General features: G+C 44.5%; 1 long non-coding RNA gene across 1 annotated transcript in view; it reads right to left on the bottom strand.

Annotated features, from left to right (window-relative positions):
- LOC110509859 overlaps window positions 1-22,769 on the bottom strand; it is a 31,803-nt gene that overhangs the window by 6,617 nt on the left and 2,417 nt on the right. The window contains exon 3 of the long non-coding RNA XR_002471493.2: window positions 12,002-12,052. This is a non-coding gene — a long non-coding RNA (uncharacterized LOC110509859). The remainder of the gene's footprint in view (window positions 1-12,001; window positions 12,053-22,769) is intronic.

Below are 22,769 nucleotides of genomic sequence, written 5' to 3'. Positions count from 1 at the left end.
AGCCTCTCAAGGCAATGTCCACCCCTCCCCTGAACCCCCACTACCGAACAGAGCAATGTTTCTGGGATAATACACCCCCGAGCAATAACAATGTCTCACACAGGACTGACCCTGACCACAACAGAGGCCTACAGTAGAGTGAGGGGACAGCAGCCTCAAAGACCATAAGTGCCCACCAGTCTCCACATCACACTATAGCACCTCCTGCTGGATGGGGGCATTCTGCTGCCTCCAAATCTCCGTATACACTGCAGACCTGGTGCCATTAGCAAAACTAATTATCTAGCTACCTAGTTACCATTTGGCCTGAACAAAAAATACCTAAGCCTGAGGATGGTGAAATTCCCTAAATCTCTACTGAATTCAGAAACTGTATAATGGATTTCTTATCTATGTCTTTGTCTTCTACAGTAAGAGCGGTAATCTTGATCCACCATATAATGTCAATTTCTACCCAAACATCACCCTACTTAAATATGATTCCCAGTGATGATAAATGCAGCTCCTAGACAATGGAGAAGCTCCTCTTCCAAGGTAGCATTACTATTTATGTGATCCCTGTGTACAGCATGCATATATGGAGGAGAGTCCACATGTTACGGTCTAATTTAAGTGGACTAAATAATAAGGAACAGGCAGTGTCTTGGACACCCCGGTGGACCCCTGGGTCAGTGTACAGGACCACAGGGAGGCCTCTCACCTCATAAACATAAAGAGAGGAGAGAAGCATCAATAAGTCATGAGGTGTGGTATACATGTATATTTAACACCCTTCCGTGTGAAGTCTGGCAGGCGCTCATACCCTGTCTGCTGCTAGCTGGCAGAAAGCAAGAGAGGACCATGTGTGCTTTTGTCTTACAGTTGTCTCACTGTTCAATGTGTTTGAGAGTGGGGGTCGGGGCGGAGGGAGTGTTTGGAAATTAGAGTTGAAAAAGACAAGTAAAAGTTGTAGGGGCTAAGAACATAAGTTCAACTGAAGACAAAAATGCAAACATCACACTACAGGTAGAGCTGCATCTTTCTATAGGCAGACTACGAGCTGTAACCCCCCCCCCCCCCCCCCCCCAAAAAAATAATGTTTTAGAAAATAGTTAGAAAAGTAGAAAACACAAGGTGCAATTTCAAAATGTGATAGTGCATCAGCAGTTTTCCACTTGTCATGTCAGTCACTGACAGTCACTCAATTAGCCATGTCAGCTAACATTTTTTAGATTGCTAGGTAAGGTAGTCTAGCCAGCTATCTACACCTTGTAGTAGGCCTAATCATCACCAAATGCCCAGAGGCCCTGATCTCCAATGGGCCCCCATGGATTTTTTTAGTCACTCTCACACAGATATCATGTGAACATACAATAAGTCATGGCAAAATGTGTAGAATTGCAGTAAATGAGCTTTTAAACTGCAAATGTTTCTCTCCACCTCACGATAAAATGTGTAGAATTACAGGATATTATCATTGAAACTGCAACATTTTCTCTTTTCTCTGCCCCATGGCATGAGTAGAATTGCATGAAATTAGTTTACCCGTGAGATGGGGGAGCCACCCCACCAAATCTCACATAGGACCCCCAAAAGGCTAGAGGTGTTACTGATTAGAGGGAACTACCAAGCTAAGGAAATGGCCACATGCTCTCTTGCTTTAGACAGGGGTTTGAGACGCAGACGTAAAGCCATGGTGGGGAGAATACGATGAAGAACAGGAAGGAGAACCCAATGAAGAACAGGAAGGAGAACATGATGAAGAACATGATAAAGAACATGATGGAGAACAGGAAGGAGAACATGATGAAGAACATGAAGGAGAACATGATGAAGAACATGAAGGAGAACATAATGAAGAACATGAAGGAAAACATGATGAAGAACATGAAGGAGAACATGATAAAGAACATGAAGGAGAACATGATGTAGAATAGGAAGGAGAACATGATGAAGAACATGAAGGAGAACATAATGAAGAGCATGATGAAGAACATAATGAAGAACATGAAGGAGAACATGATGAAGAACATGAAGGAGAACATGATAAAGAACATGAAGGAGAACATGATGTAGAATACAGGATATTATCATTGAAACTGCAACATTTTCTCTTTTCTCTGCCCCATGGCATGAGTAGAATTGCATGAAATTAGTTTACCCGTGAGATGGGGGAGCCACCCCACCAAATCTCACATAGGACCCCCAAAAGGCTAGAGGTGTTACTGATTAGAGGGAACTACCAAGCTAAGGAAATGGCCACATGCTCTCTTGCTTTAGACAGGGGTTTGAGACGCAGACGTAAAGCCATGGTGGGGAGAATACGATGAAGAACAGGAAGGAGAACCCAATGAAGAACAGGAAGGAGAACATGATGAAGAACATGAAGGAGAACATGATGAAGAACAGGAAGGAGAACATGATGAAGAACATGATGAAGAACAGGAAGGAGAACATGATAAAGAACATGATGGAGAACAGGAAGGAGAACATGATGAAGAACATGAAGGAGAACATGATGAAGAACATGAAGGAGAACATAATGAAGAACATGAAGGAGAACATAATGAAGAACATGAAGGAGAACATGATAAAGAACATGAAGGAGAACATGATAAAGAACATGAAGGAGAACATGATGAAGAACAGGAAGGAGAACATGATGAAGAACAGGAAGGAGAACATAATGAAGAACATGAAGGAGAACATGATGAAGAACATAATGAAGAACATGAAGGAGAACATGATAAAGAACATGATGGAGAACAGGAAGGAGAACATGATGAAGAACATGAAGGAGAACATGATGAAGAACATGAAGGAGAACATGATGAAGAACATGAAGAAGAACATGATGGAGAACATGATGTAGAATAGGAAGGAGAACATGATGAAGAACATGAAGGAGAACATAATGAAGAACATGAAGGAGAACATGAAGGAGAACATAATGAAGAACATGAAGGAGAACATGATAAAGAACATGAAGGAGAACATGATGTAGAATAGGAAGGAGAACATGATGAAGAACATGAAGGAGAACATAATGAAGAACATGAAGGAGAACATGATAAAGAACATGAAGGAGAACATGATAAAGAACATGAAGGAGAACATGATGAAGAACAGGAAGGAGAACATGATGAAGAACAGGAAGGAGAACATGATGAAGAACATGAAGGAGAACATGAAGGAGAACATGATAAAGAACAGGAAGGAGAACATAATGAAGAACATGATAAAGAACAGGAAGGAGAACATAATGAAGAACATGAAGGAGAACATGATGAAGAACATGAAGGAGAACATGATAAAGAACATGAAGGAGAACATGATAAAGAACATGAAGGAGAACATGAAGGAGAACATGATGGAGAACATGATGGAGAACATGATGAAGAACATGATGAAGAACATGAAGGAGAACATGATGAAGAACATGATGAAGAACATGAAGGAGAACATGATGAAGAACATGATGAAGAACATGAAGAAGAACATGATGAAGAACATGAAGGAGAACATGGAGAACATGATGGAGAACATGAAGGAGAACATGATAAAGAACATGAAGGAGAACATGATAAAGAACATGACGAAGAACATGAAGGAGAACATGATAAAGAACATGAAGGAGAACATGAAGGAGAACATGATGAAGAACATGATCAAGAACATGAAGGAGAACATGATAAAGAACATGATGAAGAACATGAAGGAGAACATGATAAAGAACATGATGAAGAACATGAAGGAGAACATGATAAAGAACATGATGAAGAACATGAAGGAGAACATGATAAAGAACATGATGAAGAACATGAAGGAGAACATGAAGGAGAACATAATGAAGAACATGAAGGAGAACATGATAAAGAACATGATGAAGACATCGTTGTTCCGCTTGCCCCATTGCACCTTTGCTGTCACCAACCATTAACAGGCAAACAGACCTAAGGACCCTTACTGGGTCACGGTGGCAATTCTCACCAGTTTTACTACAACTATAGTAAGTGCAGTGTGGACAGCGAGCAACAATGTCTCATTGAGTGTGTGTGTGTGTGTGTGTGTGTGCGTGCACGCGTGTGCATGTGTGTTGGGTATAGGCTGGTGAATTGGACATGTGAGGCCAGTAGCAGCAGTGAGGCTGACTGCTGGGGGAGATGTTCTACCTCCAACGACCACTCCTTGACTTCCCATTTGCCTCTGTGGACCCCCAGGGCTGGCCAAGCAGCTGCCCGACTGAGCTATAGCTCCAGGCCAAGGCAAAGACCCCAGGCTAACAAGCCAAAGATAGAGAGCTGGGAGGAGGAAGGTGAAAGAGAAGAGAGAAGACAAGATAGCAGAGAGGAGTAAAAAAACAAGAAGGTAAATAAACTAATAAGTCAAGAGAGACACAGAGATAGGCTATGACATTTGTGCTTAACCCTTAGCCTACAATTTCAGTGGCCCTGTGGAAATCTAATTAACATAATGCAAAAATCCCCATCAAAATCTGTCTGTTTAAGCTAGAGATATCTGGGGTGCGTGCGTCTCAATACATCGCATCCGCCGATATCGCCCTCCACATCTGCGGTGAAAGGTAGCAGAGCTTGAGCGGTGTTTGTCAGACCATGAGACACCCCAAAAATCAGTCTTCTCACGAAAACCTCTGCAGCATCCGAACGGTTTGGCCTACAAACTATTATGACCACTCTAGTGAAAGACTAGACTCCGTTTTGCTCTAGGACGCCCACAAGCCTTGCAAGACTCGTCTGAAGGTCCCTGGGACCATTTAAAAAGTTAATGGAAGTATATACGGATAGGGTTTAGTGCATAAACTAAGGGAATAAATACAACCGTTTCCTGATATGTCTTCTATCTCTCAGATATAGGACAGACACTTCACAACAAACTTCCATTCTTTTTGTTCCAGGTCATGAGTCTGTTTCTATTGACTAATAGCAGTAATGCCAAATTCAATTTTGCATCAAATCATTTTTGTTTATTTTTGTCTGAAAATCAAATAGCAAAATGATCCTTGTTATGTCCTTTTTAAAACAATTGTTACGTCTCTCGTCGGAATGAGGATCGGACCAAAGCGCAGCGTGGTAAGTGTTCATGCTATTTATTGATCAAAACACTCAAACAAAATAGCAAAGAGAAAAAACGAACAGTTCTGTAAGGCAAATAACGTATACAGAAAACAACTTCCCACAAAACACAGGTGGGGAAAAGGCTACCTAAGTATGACTCCCAATCAGAGACAACGATAGACAGCTGCCTCTGATTGGGTACTACACTGGGCCAAAAACAAAGAAATAGAAAACATAGAAATAAAGAAACTAGAATGCCCACTCTAGTCACACCCTGGCCTAACCCAAATAGAGAATAAAAGCCTCTCTATGGACAGGGCGTGACAACAATGCCATATAGCTTAGTAGATCAGAGGGCGGATTTCTATAATGGAGATAGCTAGCAACACCAGCAAACAGAGCACAGGGCTTCCTCACCCTGTTCCACACAGCTGAACAGGGATACACACACCGGGGGTTTGAAGTTAGTCTGGAGTGGCAAGACAAATAAAGCCTGAGGAGTGTGATGCCAGGTAGAGGAGAGAAGCATCTTCAAACGGTTATCAATACAATTGTCTGTGCCAGATGCAGCAGTTTAACCTCTTTAGCGCGTCGCACTTCTGCTAACTGGATGTGACGCCTCCTCGCCACGGCGCCACAGTCTTCATAGAGCCTCACAACACTGGAGGATGATGGGTACCGAGAGTCCCAGTTTAACTCTGTACAGTTCCTTTAACAGTCCCCAGACTGAACCACTATATTGTCGCAGTGAAAACAACAAATATATACACACAAGGTGAAAAAAAGACGGTACTCTCAGAACGGTACTTTAAAGCCTGCTTATCGCAGACGTCTCAAGGCAGACATTTTCGTGCATGGGAAGAAACTTTTCCTGACTTCTCTCATAACACTTTGTATTGAGTATGTTTATAAAAAGAAGTGTTAAATACATCTCATCTCACTGAGTTTATCTGTAAATATTTTAACACGCAAGATATTCACACCATTACATTATATCGGGGCGGAAGGTAGCCTAGTGGTTAGAGAGGTGAACTAGTAACTGAAAGGTTGTTAGATCGAATCCCAGAGCTGGCAGGGTTAAAATATGTCGTTCCGCCCCTGAACAAGGCACTTAACCCACTGTTCCTTGGCCGTCATTGGAAAATAAGAATTTGTTCTTAACTGACTTGCCTAGTTAAATAAAGGTAAAAAAGATAGATATATATGTAATAGCCAGGTAACTACATGGCTTAATGACACTTAATATCAACCAACCTGTTTAATCACGTGTCCTTCAGTCAAACAACACGTTCTCTAATCATTCAGCCATGGTAAAGTTTGTAACACTGATATATCCTGAGGCCTGAACAGAAGAGGAATAAATACACAAGCAAAACCTTCTTATAGTGCCAAGATGAGCAGAGAGAGAAGGGCAGAGGCCTAGGCTGCCAAGGATGTGGCAGAGGCATTATGGACTGCAGCTGGCATGTGATTAGGCTGGCTCTCTGTGCTAGCAGCTCTGCACCCCTTGATCCAGCACAGATGCAGGTCTCCACAGACCTAGGAGTGCCAAGAGTGGATGCTCCAAACCTAGAACCCTCAGCTTCGGTACAGATACATGCAGACACACATACTAGCATGAACACACACACACACACACATGAATGCATGCACGCACGTACACACAGTGTAAACCTTGCACATTCTGTCTCTCTCACTCTGACAGGCTATACGAATTCTGGTAGACAAAGAAACATAGGATTTCATTTTCAGGGGGAGGACCATTGCTGTCTTTATGTGCACAAGGAATGTATCTGCCCATCCTATACTGCAAAACATAGAAAGAGAGTGATAGAGAGAGAGAGAGAGAGAGAGAGAGGGAGGGAGTGAGAGAGAGAGAGAGAGAGCTAGAGAGGGAGATGGGGTGGTGTAGGGAGTATAACATGCTCATCAGGTTTAAAGGACACATACCGCTGGGCTGACCATCAGTACCTGACCCATGGGGCAGATACACAGTAATTAAGCTGTGGATTACCTGATGGTTGAGTGAAAGAGACATGGGGAGACGGGTAAAATAATGCAATGGAGGAGACGAGATAGAACAGACAAGATGTACAGTAGTTAGGGTAGCTAATGAAGGCGGAGAGGGAAAGTAAGGGGAAGGCCGAGGAGGAGGAAAATCTGAGATAAACCAGGGCCCAGTTTTTCAAAAGTTGTCTGTATTTCGCCTATCAGATATAATTAAATGCATAGAAATAAAATGAACGGACAAATCATTGACTTTAATGGGGACTTCCGTTCTATTCATTCAATTTCTATGCATTTAATCGTATTCGATAAGCAAAATCCAGATAGATACCTTTTGAAAAACTAGTCCCAGTAGATAGGGAACCTAGGTCTGCACCGTGCGGTGTTCAAACACACACGTCCTCACAGACACTATAGATTCATTCTACCTCCCCGAAGACACCAAGGAGCTCCTGAGGACACACACCGTGTTGCAGCGCTACTGTGAGGGTTTCTGCTGGTCCAGGAACAGACTGGAAAATCACAGAGGATCAAAGAGGAAGAAAGGTGTGTGGGTAGGGGGCAGAGGTTCTCCAATAACCCTGCCAGGTACATCCTGCACAGGCCACCCTATCTCTCTGGTTCTAAGGTTACCCTGCTGTACCCAGAGACATGCAGCACACTGTTTAGTCAGACTTAAAAACAGTTCCCGTCTGTACTTTTTCTGTATTTACAAGGACTATCAAGTTTAAATAATAGAAAATTAGACAATATAATGTAACAAACCTTTCCCATTGTCATCAAATCACATTAAAGTAACAATGAACATAGTGTTTAATGGTAATAGCACATACTATTACTGTAAGATATTGTCCAAAAAAGCCATTACAGTTCCCCTCCGCCATGGTTCTACCAACAGGATATGACTTCACTTCCTCTCTACAACACTGGTTCAACAGGCCTGTAAAACTGGATGGATACATACTATGTATAGAACTGGTGAGCCAGACCCTGAAAATGAACTTTAATTCAAAGCAATCCATATAAAACTGATTTAACTCTATACAGGTTAGAAACCTTTGAGCCACAAAGTTTACTGGTGACACAGCACTCCCCTTCAACAAGAGCTATAAAAATAGAGAGAAAAGAGAAACGTATTGTTTTTATGAGATATATTCCCCCAGTGGTCCGGTCAATAATGACTTGATATATCAGTGACTGCCTTGCTATTTGCACTGTTTTTGCTGTGTTTTCTGTGCCTGTGATTGAGCAGGGCTCTTTTCACACGTGGAGAGAGGTGGTTCAGGACAAGGGAGGCTAACGTCTGTTTGATCAAAGTTTATGTGAAATTTCCCGGGGCCACCAGGGGAGCCGGTGTTTATGAACTGTAATAAAAAGAGTCATTTTGATGGCATGACCCCGGTGCTGTGGCAGGGGGGATTTGGTTATGTCTCTGTTTGCAAGGAAGCTCAGAGCAGATCTCCGAGAGACAGAAAAGGGAGAGAGTGAGAATGGGAGAGGGAGAGAGAGAGGACAGACAGAGAAATATGGAGAGAGGGAGAGAGACAGAGAGAGGGAGAGAGATGGAGGGCTATAACACCTCTGTGTTCTCTAAGCAGCCAGACAACAGTTTAATGAAGTCACTTTACAGCCCCCAGATTAACTTGATTAAAATAATCCCATTCATTTAAATATATAATAAACTATAGAAATTGGAAATGCCCTGACCTTAGAGAGCCTTTTTACTTCTCTATTTGGTTAGGTCGGGGTGTGATTTGGGTGGGCATTCTAGTTTTTCTATTTCTTTGTTGGCCGGGTATGGTTCCCAATCAGAGGCAGCTGTCTATCGTTGTCTCTGATTGGGGATCATACTTAGGCAGCCTTTTTTCCACCTTTAGTTGTGGGATCCTGACTATGTTTGTGTGTAGTTGCTTTCTGCACTGCATGTAGCTTTACGGTCGTTTTTGTATTTTGTTGGTTTTTCGGTGTCATTTAAAATAAAGGAAAAATGTACGCCTACCACGCTGCACCTTGGTCCAATCCATCAAACGATGAACGTGGCAAGATATATATATGTATGTATGCATTTACATCACACGTACTATTAATTTGATCATGTCAATGAAACTAAAATAAATATTTAACTTTTTGTCTTGCTTACCAAAAAATTCTGCATCACATAATACATGTAGGACTGCATTGCATATACAACTACCGGGAGAGGGTACCAAAGGCAGCACATTAGATCAACACAGACCACAACAGATGCCATATGAAAAGTTAAAAATAGAATGTAAAGTCTAAACCATGCGGAGCGACATGTCTTTGTGCACAGCGCTGCATTGTGTTGCTAAATAAACTGCCCCAGGTCACTGAAACTGCAGGAGAAATCACTGAGTGTCTGATCTATGAAGCTTTGCTGTGACAACACTGCTCGTGTTCCTGTTAGATGAGGAGATATCAGAAAATCAATGGTGTTTGCTGTAAGCAAGTACAGGTATATAGCACACACATATCTACCAGAACAAGCACTGTCTGGAGGCCCATCAGTGATAATAACCACTGAGTGAGTTCATGGGAGGCTCAGAAACTCAGGTGTTTGTCTGAAGTGGTAAACAAAACAAGAGCTTACTTAAATGGCAGCAACAGAACTGTCATCCAATATAATAAAGCCTTCAGATTGTGTCTGTGTAAACACTAACATCCAACACGAAGATGGTTTCCTTAATTCATCAACGCAGCACAAACCCACATTGCAAAATGTTTATGTTGATGAGCAGAACAGATTGCATGTCCCCATTGAACAACTCACACTCAAACACACACACACACACACGTTTGTTTTATTTTCCTTGTGGAGGCCAAACCATTGATTCCCCTTCAATGTCCTATTTTCCATTACCACTAAACGTAAATCTAACCCTTAACCCTTACCCCTAATTCTAACCCTAATTATAAACCTAACCCTAAAGGCTAAAATAGCCTTTTTCCTTGTGAAATGTGAAATGAAAAACAGTGAAATGTCCCCACTTGTTTTACTATCCTTGTGAGAATTTCTGGTCCCCACAAGGACAGTGAAAACCAAACACACACAGAACCAGGGTGGGCTGGATTATTGAGGTAGTATCAAGCGGGAATAATAAAGCTTCTTAAGATTTGAATAAGAATAAAATGAAACAGTAACCACCAAAGGGCCAGCAGGGCTAATCCCCTCAATATTACTGAAAATAAAGAGTGGAGAGCTAGAGTGAGAAGAGGAGGGAGGAGGTGGGGACAGAGAGAGAGAGATATTAAATGTAGAATACCATTATCTACAGATTTAATGTAAAGCTGTTGCTATGATGCAACTGGCTAGCATAGGCTGAGAGATAAAACAGGTTAATGAGTCCACAAATAACAATTAGGTTTTCAAAAACAATTCTGTTTTGCACACACACACACACACACACACACACATTTACACAAAGAAACACATACTGTATGTTGAGGTGACACGGATGCCTCTACATTCAGATCATGATTACCGTACTGTTCATGTCCTATACGTTGAACACCAACCAGCGCTGGTTCCACAGCATATTTCCAATGTCAAAGCACGTGCACAGGCAGCAGATGGCATGAAACAGTTGGCAGGAGAGAGTGAGCATGAATAGCTCTTCACTAATAACCCTTTAATTACTTCAGATGGGCAACGGGATCAAACAGCCAGACTCACATAGGAATTACCTTAAATGAGACCGGACTGGAAAAATATGCTTACCCCTTATGTTACCAATAAGGACCTTCACTTGAGGGGAAAAAGTTTTTGGTGTGTTTTTTTTGCTTAATAAATATATAAATAGCATACATTATCTGAGGTGAGAGAACTCCTTTGTCTGTGTGACTATACACAATGACGGCATTACAGCCACCGCCAGCCAGTACACTGGTATAACACTGTAATAATGAATGCTGCTGGCAAGAAGATTCCTGCAGTGAGTGAACGTCATGAAGTATTCCTTCATCTGCTGGGATAACGTTAACCTCTCGGGCAAATATGCTACAAAAGATGTGCACTTTTTGGGTTTTTCTCTCCCAGACAGAGTTCTAGCCTGCATCTGCTGTTCATCTCTGTTTCATTACGTAAATGGAGAGTGAATCCCATTCAGCGCCTGCCCTTTTCCTACGCGTTGTGAAAGCATACATTCTAATGACGAGACCTTTACTCTTGAATAACAGCACTGAGGGAGGAAAATTTATTGCTGTTCAAAAGGAGGTATCACTCTTGGCATTGTGGGATTGTAGAGGATTGGACAGCTGTGGCACTGTGACCCGCACATTGAGACCAAGCTGTATAAATGAAGACATAAATAACCTCATATAGAGTAGTATTAGTGGGTTTGTGTTTGAGTGTGCATGCATATACATGTATCTGTGCGTGTGTGTGTGCATGCACATTTGTGTGTTCCTGTGTGTGTTTGTGCGACTGTGTGAACGTGTGTGTTTGTGAGAGTATGCGTGCGTGTGCATGGATGTGTGTGTGAACGTGTGCGTGCACATGTGTGTGGGGACATAAATCCCTCTCAAGTGTAAGACAAACAGAGCGGTGGCTGTGTGAGGGCTGAGACAGCCTTGCCTGGTTATTGTATTTCCTTCCCTTGAATCCTGGTAAAGACCCCCACAGCCCTCCGCTGTCACTCAGGCCATACTGTCATCAGCCAGTAACCAGGTTGGAGGGATGAAGGAGTGGCCTGGCTCAGGCCCCAAAAGAAAATTAAAAGGGGATTATGACTGGCTGACACTTTGTGGTCAATTGCTCATTTATTCTGGTGTGTAGTGCAGGGTAGGGCACTGCTGTGTCCTGTTATGACCACGAGAAGAGGGTTGGTCTGGGAGGATGGACCTCTAGGTATTATTATTAGCTCATTGTCAATAGTATAAGCACCCAAGAGGTCTTTGTGTTTACATGCTGCTACTCTTACCTGGTCTCCTTTTCCTTGACCTAAGAGAGGGCGGATGCATGGTCTGGTCCACTGTAGAAGAACAGATTGAAAAATACAATTTTATTCCATTTCACTTAATTGCATGTTTGTATTTTATTAGGTAATACTGTAGACATATAGTAGCAGGGCTGTAGCACATTGTCGCATCTACAAGGTGTTACCACACAGTATCAGCATCACTGCAAGGAGCATGGAGGAGCCAGATGCTGATATTAGAGTGCCTATGTGTAATTAATAGACATTAGCAGTCAACCAGTTTCCAGCACAACAGGGTCTCCAGCCTGGGACGTCAGGGGGAACCAGGAAGCTGTCTCTCTCCTCAGAGGCCCACAAAGGCTCAGTGAGGGGTGACAGTATCCAGGAGCATCAGACAGGTGCCAGAGAGTGAAGATGGTTAGTATTGTATATACTGTGCGGACGTCTCACAACTCAAATGCAAGCACACACATTCAAAAAGATAGGAACATGGCACAGGTAAGCACATAGGCCTATTCATGTACACACGTAGTGCTTATGAGCACTTGCACATGTACTTGCAAGCACATAGGACACAATTGGCATGCATATTACACACAGAGGTACACAAATATCCTGAAATCTATCTGTAATGCAGTAGGAGTGTATTGGTCAGGTGCAACTTTTTGCATTAATGTTGTCCATCCTGTCCCTCTCTCTAATCAGGTGTGGTGTGGTGGCAATATGACAGAGTTATCAATTATCCAGAGCACAGTGGCACTCTGGCTTCCCCCAGCTCTGTGTTAAATTAAGTTGTCAGCGCTGTCTCTCCGATTTCCCCCATCACACAGGCAGACGCTGATGCTGCATGACGGCCGCTCGCCGCCGCTCCTCGCCGCCTGCCGTCCCGCATCTCGCCTGCAATTCATCAGCTCCGGAACACACTGGCCCAGGCTCAGTCCAAGCCAGCACACACGCCGCGCAGCGCTGGAACCAACCAGCGGATGGCAGGAGAAAGAGACGGATCACCTTCCAAAACAACACCGGCGCTAACAGAGGACGGGGTTCAGTGGAATTCTTCCCCAGTGTCTGAGATCACGTGTTAAGTGTGTGTGTGTGAGAGAGAGAGAGAGAGAGAGAGAGAGAGAGAGAGAGAGAGAGAGAGAGAGAGAGAGAGAGAGAGAGAGAGAGAGAGAGAGAGAGAGAGAGAGAGAGAGAGAGAGAGAGAGAGAGAGAGAGAGAGAGAGAGAGAGAGAGAGAGAGAGAGAGAGAGAGAGAGAGAGAGAGAGAGAGAGAGAGAGAGAGAGAGAAATAGTAGAAAGATAACGAGGGAAATGAAATAGCTTGAGAAGGATAGATAGAGAGAAAGCAGAGAGAAAGAAGACTGAAACAGGGATAGTGAAGGACAATATCTGGTGAGCATGCAGACAGCAGGGCAGGCAGGGCAGGCCATTGTCCCCCTTGTCCTGTGGGCACTAGAGCTCAGTTGAGGGCAGAGAATGTGGGCCACTGGGCAGGGAGGGAAGCTTGGCCACTGGGCAGGGAGGGAAGCTTGGCCACTGGGCAGGGAGGGAAGCTTGGCCACTGGGCAGGGAGGGAAGCTTGGCCACTGGGCTGGGAGAGAAGCTTGGCCACTGGGCAGGGAGGGAAGCTTGGCCACTGGGCTGGGAGAGAAGCTTGGCCACTGGGCAGGGAGGGAAGCTTGGCCACTGGGCTGAAGGGCATGGGAACGAACAGTGACAGAGGAGGCAGCAAGCCGTGAGAGGGAAGGGACCAGACCAGACCAGACCAGACCAGACAGCCGGTCGACAGAAATAATGGATAACTGTAAAACAGCGGGACGCTAAGCTCTGTGCTAAAGTATTTATTTGTGATGAATAGTAATGATGGCACACTTACAAAGCACTTGGTTAATATGGAATGGCTCGAGAGGCGGGTATCGTTCACAAAGTCCTTAACAGGGCCCATGCTCCTCTGTGGCCACAGGGAGATGCCAAACCCTGCCCACCCCTAGTCCCCTTCTACCCCCCCCCTCCAATCCACATTCAAAACATTTGCCGTCCCTTTACACTGTCTCTGCCCTGGTGTTCAATAATACATGAAACACCATTCTGAGATATTAACTTACTTACACAAAATATACTTAAAAAAAAGTGTGATTTAAGTCAATTTGGTTGGTGTTCAATGCTGCCCAGCTGTCACGGTCTAGCTAACCTAAATAATCCACTATAGCGTTCCTTCGTTCTAAGGACTTTGGTTGGATGCCACTGTAAAGGGAATAAACTACTCCTTTTATACTTCAAACGTTCCTCGCTGTTTCATGAAGTCAGTCTTGTAATTTTATCTTAAACCAAGCCATTATTGAATCCTAGTGATATTGAGTACATGTTGACCTTGCTTACAAACAATATTTAATTTATGTATTTACCAGGCTAATATAAGGCAACAGTGTTAAATCTTTCACCAAAGGCAGCAAAAGACTGTCAGAGTATCTCTCCTACTAATAATCTGTATCCATCCCAACCCCAGTGTATCACTGGCACAGGCTTCAGCAGCTATGGATCAAACAGTCATCACCTCCTGTTCCAGGGATAAGCTGCAATCAAATCTATGGGGGACCTTTAAACAGGGAAGAGAGAAGGGGGAAAACAGACAACGGGAAGTCAGCAGAGAGGAGTGAGGTGGCAGGAGTGTGAGGGGGAGGCTGCAGCGATGCCTCCGAGTGGAGATGGCACACCTCTCACCTGTGACGTGCCTGAACGGGCCACGGGAGGGTGGCGAGCTAAGCTCCTGCGCTTAATTGGGCACTCAAATGCTATCGGTCCCTTCCCAACGATTCTCGAGGTGACACATGGCAGAGGGAAAGAGAGAGAGAAGTCCCATGGAGGGAATAGAGCAGTGTGTGAGGAGAGAGGAAATGGAAACAGGGTTTAGCACCTCCTATGGCCAGTTTTTTTCCCTTCTCTCTGGGTTTCTGGGAGGATGAAGGATGGAGGGAACGATGGTACATGTGGTCTGAAGCTGTGCCAAAGATGACAGGGCAAAATTAACCCCTCAGTGCTGGGAAGAATGGAATCCGGGGTTGAGGCATTATATAATTATCATAATATATGATAATCTCTAATATATCAGTTGATTAGCCGAATCCATAATGTCAGGGTCAACAACAACAAAAAATGATATGAAACTCTCCATGGTGTTGCCACAGTTCGCGTCGGTGGACTTGCCAAAGACTATGACCTGAGAAGGATTTTCACATTTAACAAAGTCGAATGCATCACTGACATATTATTGACTTAGGACATTTACATACCACAATGAATTTGTGACCTTGTGAAATACATCAGACAAACAGCCCTTTTGAATGTATGTGCTTCCTTTAGAAAAATATATAACCTTGACTTTTACAGTATCTTTACTGTAACGATAACAGAAGCTTTGCAGGAGACAATGAGTAAACAGCTCTAATGGTATTTCTATTTTCCAGTCTATCAAAGCTTGTGGCGGCTAATCCCTTTCTTATATAAATAGCTCTTTGGTGGAGAGTGTAGCTGCCGCATGGAGCTCCAACCCTTCTGTCCCTGAAGCTACAGCCAGGATAAGCTGTGTGTTGGATTGGCACACCGGGCTGCCTGGGGCCTGCTGCTGTGCTGGCCGCCAGTACAGATGGAGGCCAGGGCTGGGGAATGCCAGCTTGTCAGTCGGATTAAAACGACTCATTTATTCACTGAAGTATCGCGCAAAGCGACTGGGCCAAAGCAGGGTGAGACGAGGGGGACGGGGGTCGAATAATGGCAGAGGAGGAGGGGGCCGTTTGAAAGTGAGAGTGGGTCTTCAACTAACTGCCCCTTACCCATCCCTCCCTTTCCCTCCCTCTCTCTCTGTCGTTTTTCTGCCGGTTACTTATCTTTCTGGGGCTGCCAGAAGCCATTACTGCAGTGTACGGAAGGCGGCCGGCGGGGTGGCATCCCCCCGTGCCCGGGTGACAGATTGGTAGCGGAGGAGGTGAGGCTGGAAAGCGATTGGCTCTGATGGTCAGGAAGTGGGCGCTGAGGGATAGCAAAGGGAGGAGGGGGAAGAGGAGAAGGAGGACAGAGAAGCAGGGAGAGGATGACAAGACCTGGCTGTGTGACCTTTCATATTAGGTGTTTTACTTAAAGGGGCACCGCCCCTGCTTTTAAGAGCATGCTTGGTAGTGGTGGGAACTGTGGTGAGGCCGGCTTGTACATGGATGCCAGGGCAAGGAGAGGGCACTGGGAACTACAGTCTGAGAGGATGGACTTGAGAGGAACAGTCACTGTCCATGGACTGATCTGTGTATACAGGCCTCACTCAGATCAACAAGCACAGAGTGTTGGTAGAGGTTCAAACTGTAGACAAAGTCAGATTCACCTCTGCAAGGTTAGGTAAAACTTTTTAGTTGTCAGGTCTGCTATTACTGGTACTAAGGCACTGGAAGACCAGACAGAGTTCTACTGAAGATCCCTGCTAAGAGGCTACTTACAAGATCCATGGAACTTCATCATTTCAACATCGACTTACAGTACAGTACTAGGTTTTAAGCACAATCTTTCAAATCTTTTGGAATGATTGTATCGTAAACACTGTTGGCTACTATTTATACAAGGGCATTGACCTTCCTAACCATTTTGCCAGACAAATGTCTAGAAAAATCAGAGGAGTGACACATGGTGTGTCATTTAGTGACTGGTCAGTGCCTGCAGTCCATCCCATAATCCCTCACTCTCAGGTCACTGTCAGGCCAACAGTGTGTGTGTGGTGTGGTGTGTCAGATGTGTGTGTGTGTGTGTGGCAGGGCTAGGGGGGTGAACCTTGGAAGGCTTTTATTGGGTCTAATTACTCCCGATAGCTGTAATTTACAGGTTGACAGCAGGGAGAAATCGGCAAGATTCACACTTCTGCGGGTCAGCATCTGTCGCCATTACGGCGGCGTGCGCACTGCCGGCCAGTCGGCGAGCGAGCAGTGAGGAATGGTAAACAACAAACGGCATGTGACAGATTAGCAGCGCGGGCTAAAGGACCTTCCACTGACACATCATTTCTCTCTCTCCCCAGTTTGTTTCGCGGCAGCTGTCACCAATAAAACGGAAAAGCGGGAGATGGGGAGGTGGCGGTGGCTTTTGTTCCAGTTCCAGGGAGGTGGTTGGTGCAGGAGGAGGAGGAGGAGAAGAGTTCAGTGAGTGAAGTGTTTAAAAGTCTGGCCTCACTTTTTAATGGTATATATTAGGAGGAAACAAGGGCAGGATTGGGTCAAGCTGTATGCTTCTGCTGACTTCATATGAATTACCTCTTCTAGTTCTCTGTTTTAGGTCTGCGTTGCAAATTGCAGGTGTCACCCTGAAGAGATCATTTTAGATCTGTTTTCAACTGCATGTGTGGTACAGTAAGGAGCACAAAGGTCATCTAGAGGGTAAGCATTAGCTCGGGGCAGTCATTCTGACTGTACTGTAGCCCCGTCACACACACACCGTCCCTCCTTCCTCTTTCCTCCCATCCCATGTGGCTTTTCTCCCCCCAACCCGGCCTAGTCATACGATGCACAGATCAGAGCCAGAAAGGGCCCGTGCCAGAGTGGGATGGTGGTGGGGTACTGCTCTCCTCCTGTCCATCTCATTGCCTTCCCATCACAGAGCCTGGCTGTTCTCTAGTCTGTACATTAGGTTAGCCTCTCATGGATCCTGGCAGACCAACTTTTCCTTGACCTCCAACTAAAGGTCATCCTCTCAGTTGTTGTTTCACTGAACCTGATGGTTTGGGTTTACATGGATTCCCAACTAAATTGTAAGTTAGAGGAGCATGGTCAGTGAACGCATTACAAAAATGGCAAACAAATGACGACATTTGTCCTTTAATTGTGCTTGTAGCAGCTTCTGTACAAGTATATTGACTTCTTCAGAGGGTTCTTAGAGTAGGCATGCACAGGCCTCTATCTTTGTTATCTCTACTCTCCATCACCAAACAGATCCATAATGCTGGGCGGGTAATGGGCGAGCCCACGGGTCTGGCCTTGTCCTGTTCAATATCTAACGGGAGACTGGTGGCTCTGTGTGCCAACCTCCAGAGCCCCAGTGTTCCCACAAGTGCCATATGGGCGGTACAGTCCCATTCCATTAGCAGGGCCCAAACAGAGGCCTGGACCCCGGCCCTCCTGGCCCTCCCCTTGCATAGCCACTGGGCATGGCCTGCCTACCACCAGCTGCCAAGACCAGGGCAGGGGAAAGGCCACAGGACAGCCACAGCCACGTCACGCCTGGCCCTGTCAGCAACGAACAACAAGCCACCAGGCTCTGAAAACACTGGGACACAATTGAGATAGGATTATTGGACAGACAAAAAAGAAACTGAACAATGTGTGCAGTCATAGAGATGTGATAAACATGACAATAAAGACACTGGCCCAAATTCATGCTGTCCAGCATGTAAGAAAAATGATTGGAGTTAACAGTGTTAATTTACTTGGAAGCCTATAAAGGAATTATAATAGACAGACGATTAAAAGTGAGACGATTAAGTAGATTATTGCAATTAAAATGACTCATGTTTTGCAGTAAGGGTGCAATGATTTGAATTTAGGTCTGCAGTCACTGAAGGAAGGCATGAGGGGTAGAGAACCAAGAGGGAGAACAGAGAGAGAGAGGGAGAGAAGGAGAAGGGGAGACAGAGAGGAGAGAGATGTTTAGCACATTGTCTGGGAATGCCAGTGTGTGCCTCAGCAGCCTGTACCTGCCACAAGACCTGAGGCCTTTTTTAATTAATCATTACACACAATGAATAATTCAGCCATTATCACTGTGGATATATAGAATTGCTCGTTAGTCTCCCAGGAACTATTTTTCCAATCAATTTTCATGTTTCCTTTAAGCTACAGTTTCTAGTGAGAGATACAAACACACTACACAATAATAGCTCTTGCAGAGCATATATAACTCATCATCAAACGTCTATAGTTATCTACAGTACCAGTCAAACGTTTAGACACACCTACTCATTCAAGGATTTTTCTTTATTTTTACTATTTTCTACATTGTAGAATTATAGTGAAGACATCAAAACTATAAAATAACACATATGGAATCATGAAGTAACCAAAAAAGTGTGAAACAAATCAAAATATATTTTATATTTGAGATACATCAAAGTAGCCACAGTTTGCCTTGATGACTACTTTGCACACTCTTGGCATTCTCTCAACCAGTTTTGTGAGGTATGCCTTTCCAACAGTCTTGAAGGAGTTCCCACATATGCTGAGCACTTGTTGGCTGCTTTTAACACTTTTTGGATTACTACATGATTCCATATGTGTTATTTGATCATTTTTATGTCTTCACTACTAGAAAAAAAATGACTAGAAAATAGTAAAAAATAAAGAAAAACCCTTGAGTAGGTGTGTCCAAACTTTTGACTGGTACTGTATGCTTCAAAGATACATTCCCAAACGACACAAATATCAACTGCAACTAGGCCTAATCCATGGCTAGCTGTAAAGTTTCTAGGTGTACATTGTTTCTAGATGTAAGGTAAGGGAATATGAAACCTGCTGGCTGAATGAGAGAAGTCATGCATAGCAGACAAAATATTATTGTTACAGCCAACAACTTTATCATGAAGGTTTTTCACATTTTACACACTCATTCAAAATCAGGCTCACAGGTGAAATAGGCCTACAACAAATCATGACACTGTGTCACCTTGCCCTCTTTTGGGGTGACTTAACAACTCAAAATAACCAGACTGAGTGTTGTGGTTCTGGTCCCCACAGATGAGAAATCCTTGACTTCTCATTGAAAGGGGATTTATAGTAGGTACCAAGGGTCTCCCAGTGTGTTTCAGTGGCCTACCTACCATGACGTCAGGGAAAGGATGGGGTGGCTTGCCTGGTCCCCAACTTCCCCCCAAGGACAGCATGGGGGGCAGAGGAGCACTGATTGAGAGCAACACCTGTCAGGTAAGACGTTCACAGTTGACGGCACTCAAGGTGAGCAAAGCCCACCGCTATGACCGCTAATCTCCGACGTGCCAGTCTCCACTGGGATACCGGCAGGGTCCTGAGCACCCGATCGAGCCGCCTCACGGCTGCCGTCCCACTAACTAACATCTCCTCGGTCTCCTGAGCCGAATGACCCACGCTGATGTGCTCTAAATATGTTTCATTATCGTCATGATGATTACAGCCGTGATTGTGTGTAGCTGGTAATGCGCTGCAGCAGCTCCCCCCTGGGAGGTGACTGTGAGACTGAATGATTAAAACACGTATGATGAACCATGCGTCAAAACATCCCTGTGGGGTTCCGACAACGTACAGGCAACCACCTCCACTGATGCTGTACACAACCACATAACACGGGATTGTAGTCTACTGAGGGTTTGGGGGGTTTAAAGGTAAAAACTACAGGATACAATAACAGCAGGTGGAAATTGGCAATGGTGTGAATTGACCTTTGCTGACCCCATCCATGTCCGTAACCTTAAGCCTCACACTATATATAACATATACAGTAAATGAATACCATATAGTCTTTGGAATAAACTCACTATCAAACAAAAAAGGAAGGAAGGATGAGGGCTTTGTCCCATCTGGACCAGGCTTCCGCCACATGTGATGACAGAAAGTGAAGTGAGTTAATGTGACAGCGTTCGATAAATGTTTAATTCGACATTCGCATACATCCCTAGCTGGGATCATCCCAAGTCAAAACCCACCAAAGACACACAGCAGGTGTCTGCAATATTCATATGCTACACGCTTTATTACGAATGAAACATACCAAGGTCCGTGAATTTATTTATTAATTTCGATTATCGAAACAAAAGACAGAAAAATTGAGATTAAGACACGGTCGGTGCGCTATTCTATATTTGTCTCACAGATTTGTAACAATTTGTTTTGTGACAAATAACTGTGCTTGGTGAAATCCCACTGTCACCTCAGTGAGAGTTAGGCTGTGGCTCTGATGAGAGACTGTAGGGCTGCAACAAATCACGGTCTGTCTCTGTAGCTCTCTGCACTTCAGGAGACCACAGCAGTTTGCCCTTTGCCCTGTCCAGGAGTGTTCAGTGTCTCATCTCACAACACATACTGAGTGGTCTCAGAGAAACATGAACCAGAGTCCACATCTACAGCAGAGTACAGGAGAGTTTTCATATTTTCACAATTAATGATCCCACTAGGTGTCCTTCGCAAAGCCCACTAGGCAGATTAAATGACTGATGTCTCGCTTGTCAGGTAAGGAATAACTCATTATTTATTAAGAGTATGTCACTAGAATGCCTGCCATCGGGCCCAGTGTTTTATCTTTGCAAGTGATACAGCACATTTCTACAGTAGTGTGGTGAAACAGAGGTGACACAGTCTGTTCTTTTGAGCTTTGATTCAGGGTCTTTACCTGACAAAGTAATGTTAAGATATATGAGTTATTCTGTTAGAGGTTTTGTGCCGAATCCACTGCAGAGTTACAGGTGTCACGTTTATGGGCATGTTGCAGCAGTGTGTAGGAGGGAGATTCCAAGATGTGGGAAGTGTGCAGGAACACACGGAACAGAGGAATGTGTAATTTTGGTGGAAAACATTGTCAACTGCAGGGGTGCCCAAGTTTCTGGGGATCTGAGTTGCCCAGTAAAAGAGGCGGCAGGTTCAGGTGGCCAGGGTCAGAGAGGCAGGTTGAGGTGGCCAGGGTCAGAGAGGCAGGTTGAGGTGGCCAGGGTCAGAGAGGCAGGTTGAGGTGGCCAGGGTCAGAGAGGCAGGTTGAGGTGGCCAGGGTCAGACAGGCAGGTTGAGGTGGCCAGGGTCAGAGAGGCAGATTGAGGTGGCCAGGGTCAGAGAGGCAGGTTGAGGTGGCCAGGGTCAGAGAGGCAGGTTGAGGTGGCCAGGGTCAGAGAGGCAGGTTGAGGTGGCCAGGGTCAGAGAGGCAGGTTGAGGTGGCCAGGGTCAGAGAGGCAGGTTGAGGTGGCCAGGGTCAGAGAGGCAGGTTGAGGTGGCCAGGGTCAGAGAGGCAGGTTGAGGTGGCCAGGGTCAGAGAGGCAGGTGTCGTATTCTGAGGCAGTGAAGAAAGTAGGAGGGTGGATCAAGGGTGAGGGATTCTGAGAGGATCCCTGTGAATAGTAGATCTGTTCCAGAACAGAGGGATATGCCAATGAGTGATATACAGTATTTTTCAGTAAGGTTGGCTTCTTAGCATTCATAGCAATGGTTATCAACTGTACTGCAGAGATGGTATGCAAGTCACAGAAAATAGATGTTGTGGTGGCAGCTGCAGAGAAGTACTTGTGGGTACAATATTTGACTTCAGAAGAGTTACAGGGTGTGTTGAGTGGTAGTGTCTCTTCAGTGCTGTTTTTGATGTAATTGATCATGAACTGTTACTAGGTCAACTCAAATGTTATGGTTTTAAGTCTGCAGCTCTATCCTGGATGGAAAGCTATCTATCCAGGAGAAGGCAAAATGTGTTCTTTAATGGCAGCTTTTCAAACAGTAAAGATATACACTTTGGTGTTCCTCAAGGAAGCTGCCTAGGCCCACTGCTGTACTCTATCTTTACTAATGATTTACCTTCAGTTATGAACAAAGCAAGAGTGGCAATGTATGTTGATGACTCTACAATGTATAGCGCAGCATCAGAATGTAATGAGCTGACAGATGTACTGAGTAGTGAACTGAGAATGGTGTCTGAATGGGTTGATATGAACAAAATGGTGTTGAACATTTCTAAAATGAAATGTATTGTATTTGGTTCAAGATACATCTATTTTTATTTATTTTACCTTTATTTAACTA

Source organism: Oncorhynchus mykiss, chromosome Y, assembly GCF_013265735.2.
Source record: "Oncorhynchus mykiss isolate Arlee chromosome Y, USDA_OmykA_1.1, whole genome shotgun sequence".
In the NCBI taxonomy this organism is placed as follows: domain Eukaryota; kingdom Metazoa; phylum Chordata; class Actinopteri; order Salmoniformes; family Salmonidae; genus Oncorhynchus; species Oncorhynchus mykiss.
Note: the sequence above shows the minus strand (reverse complement) of the source record. Positions and strands in the feature narration are given on the sequence as shown.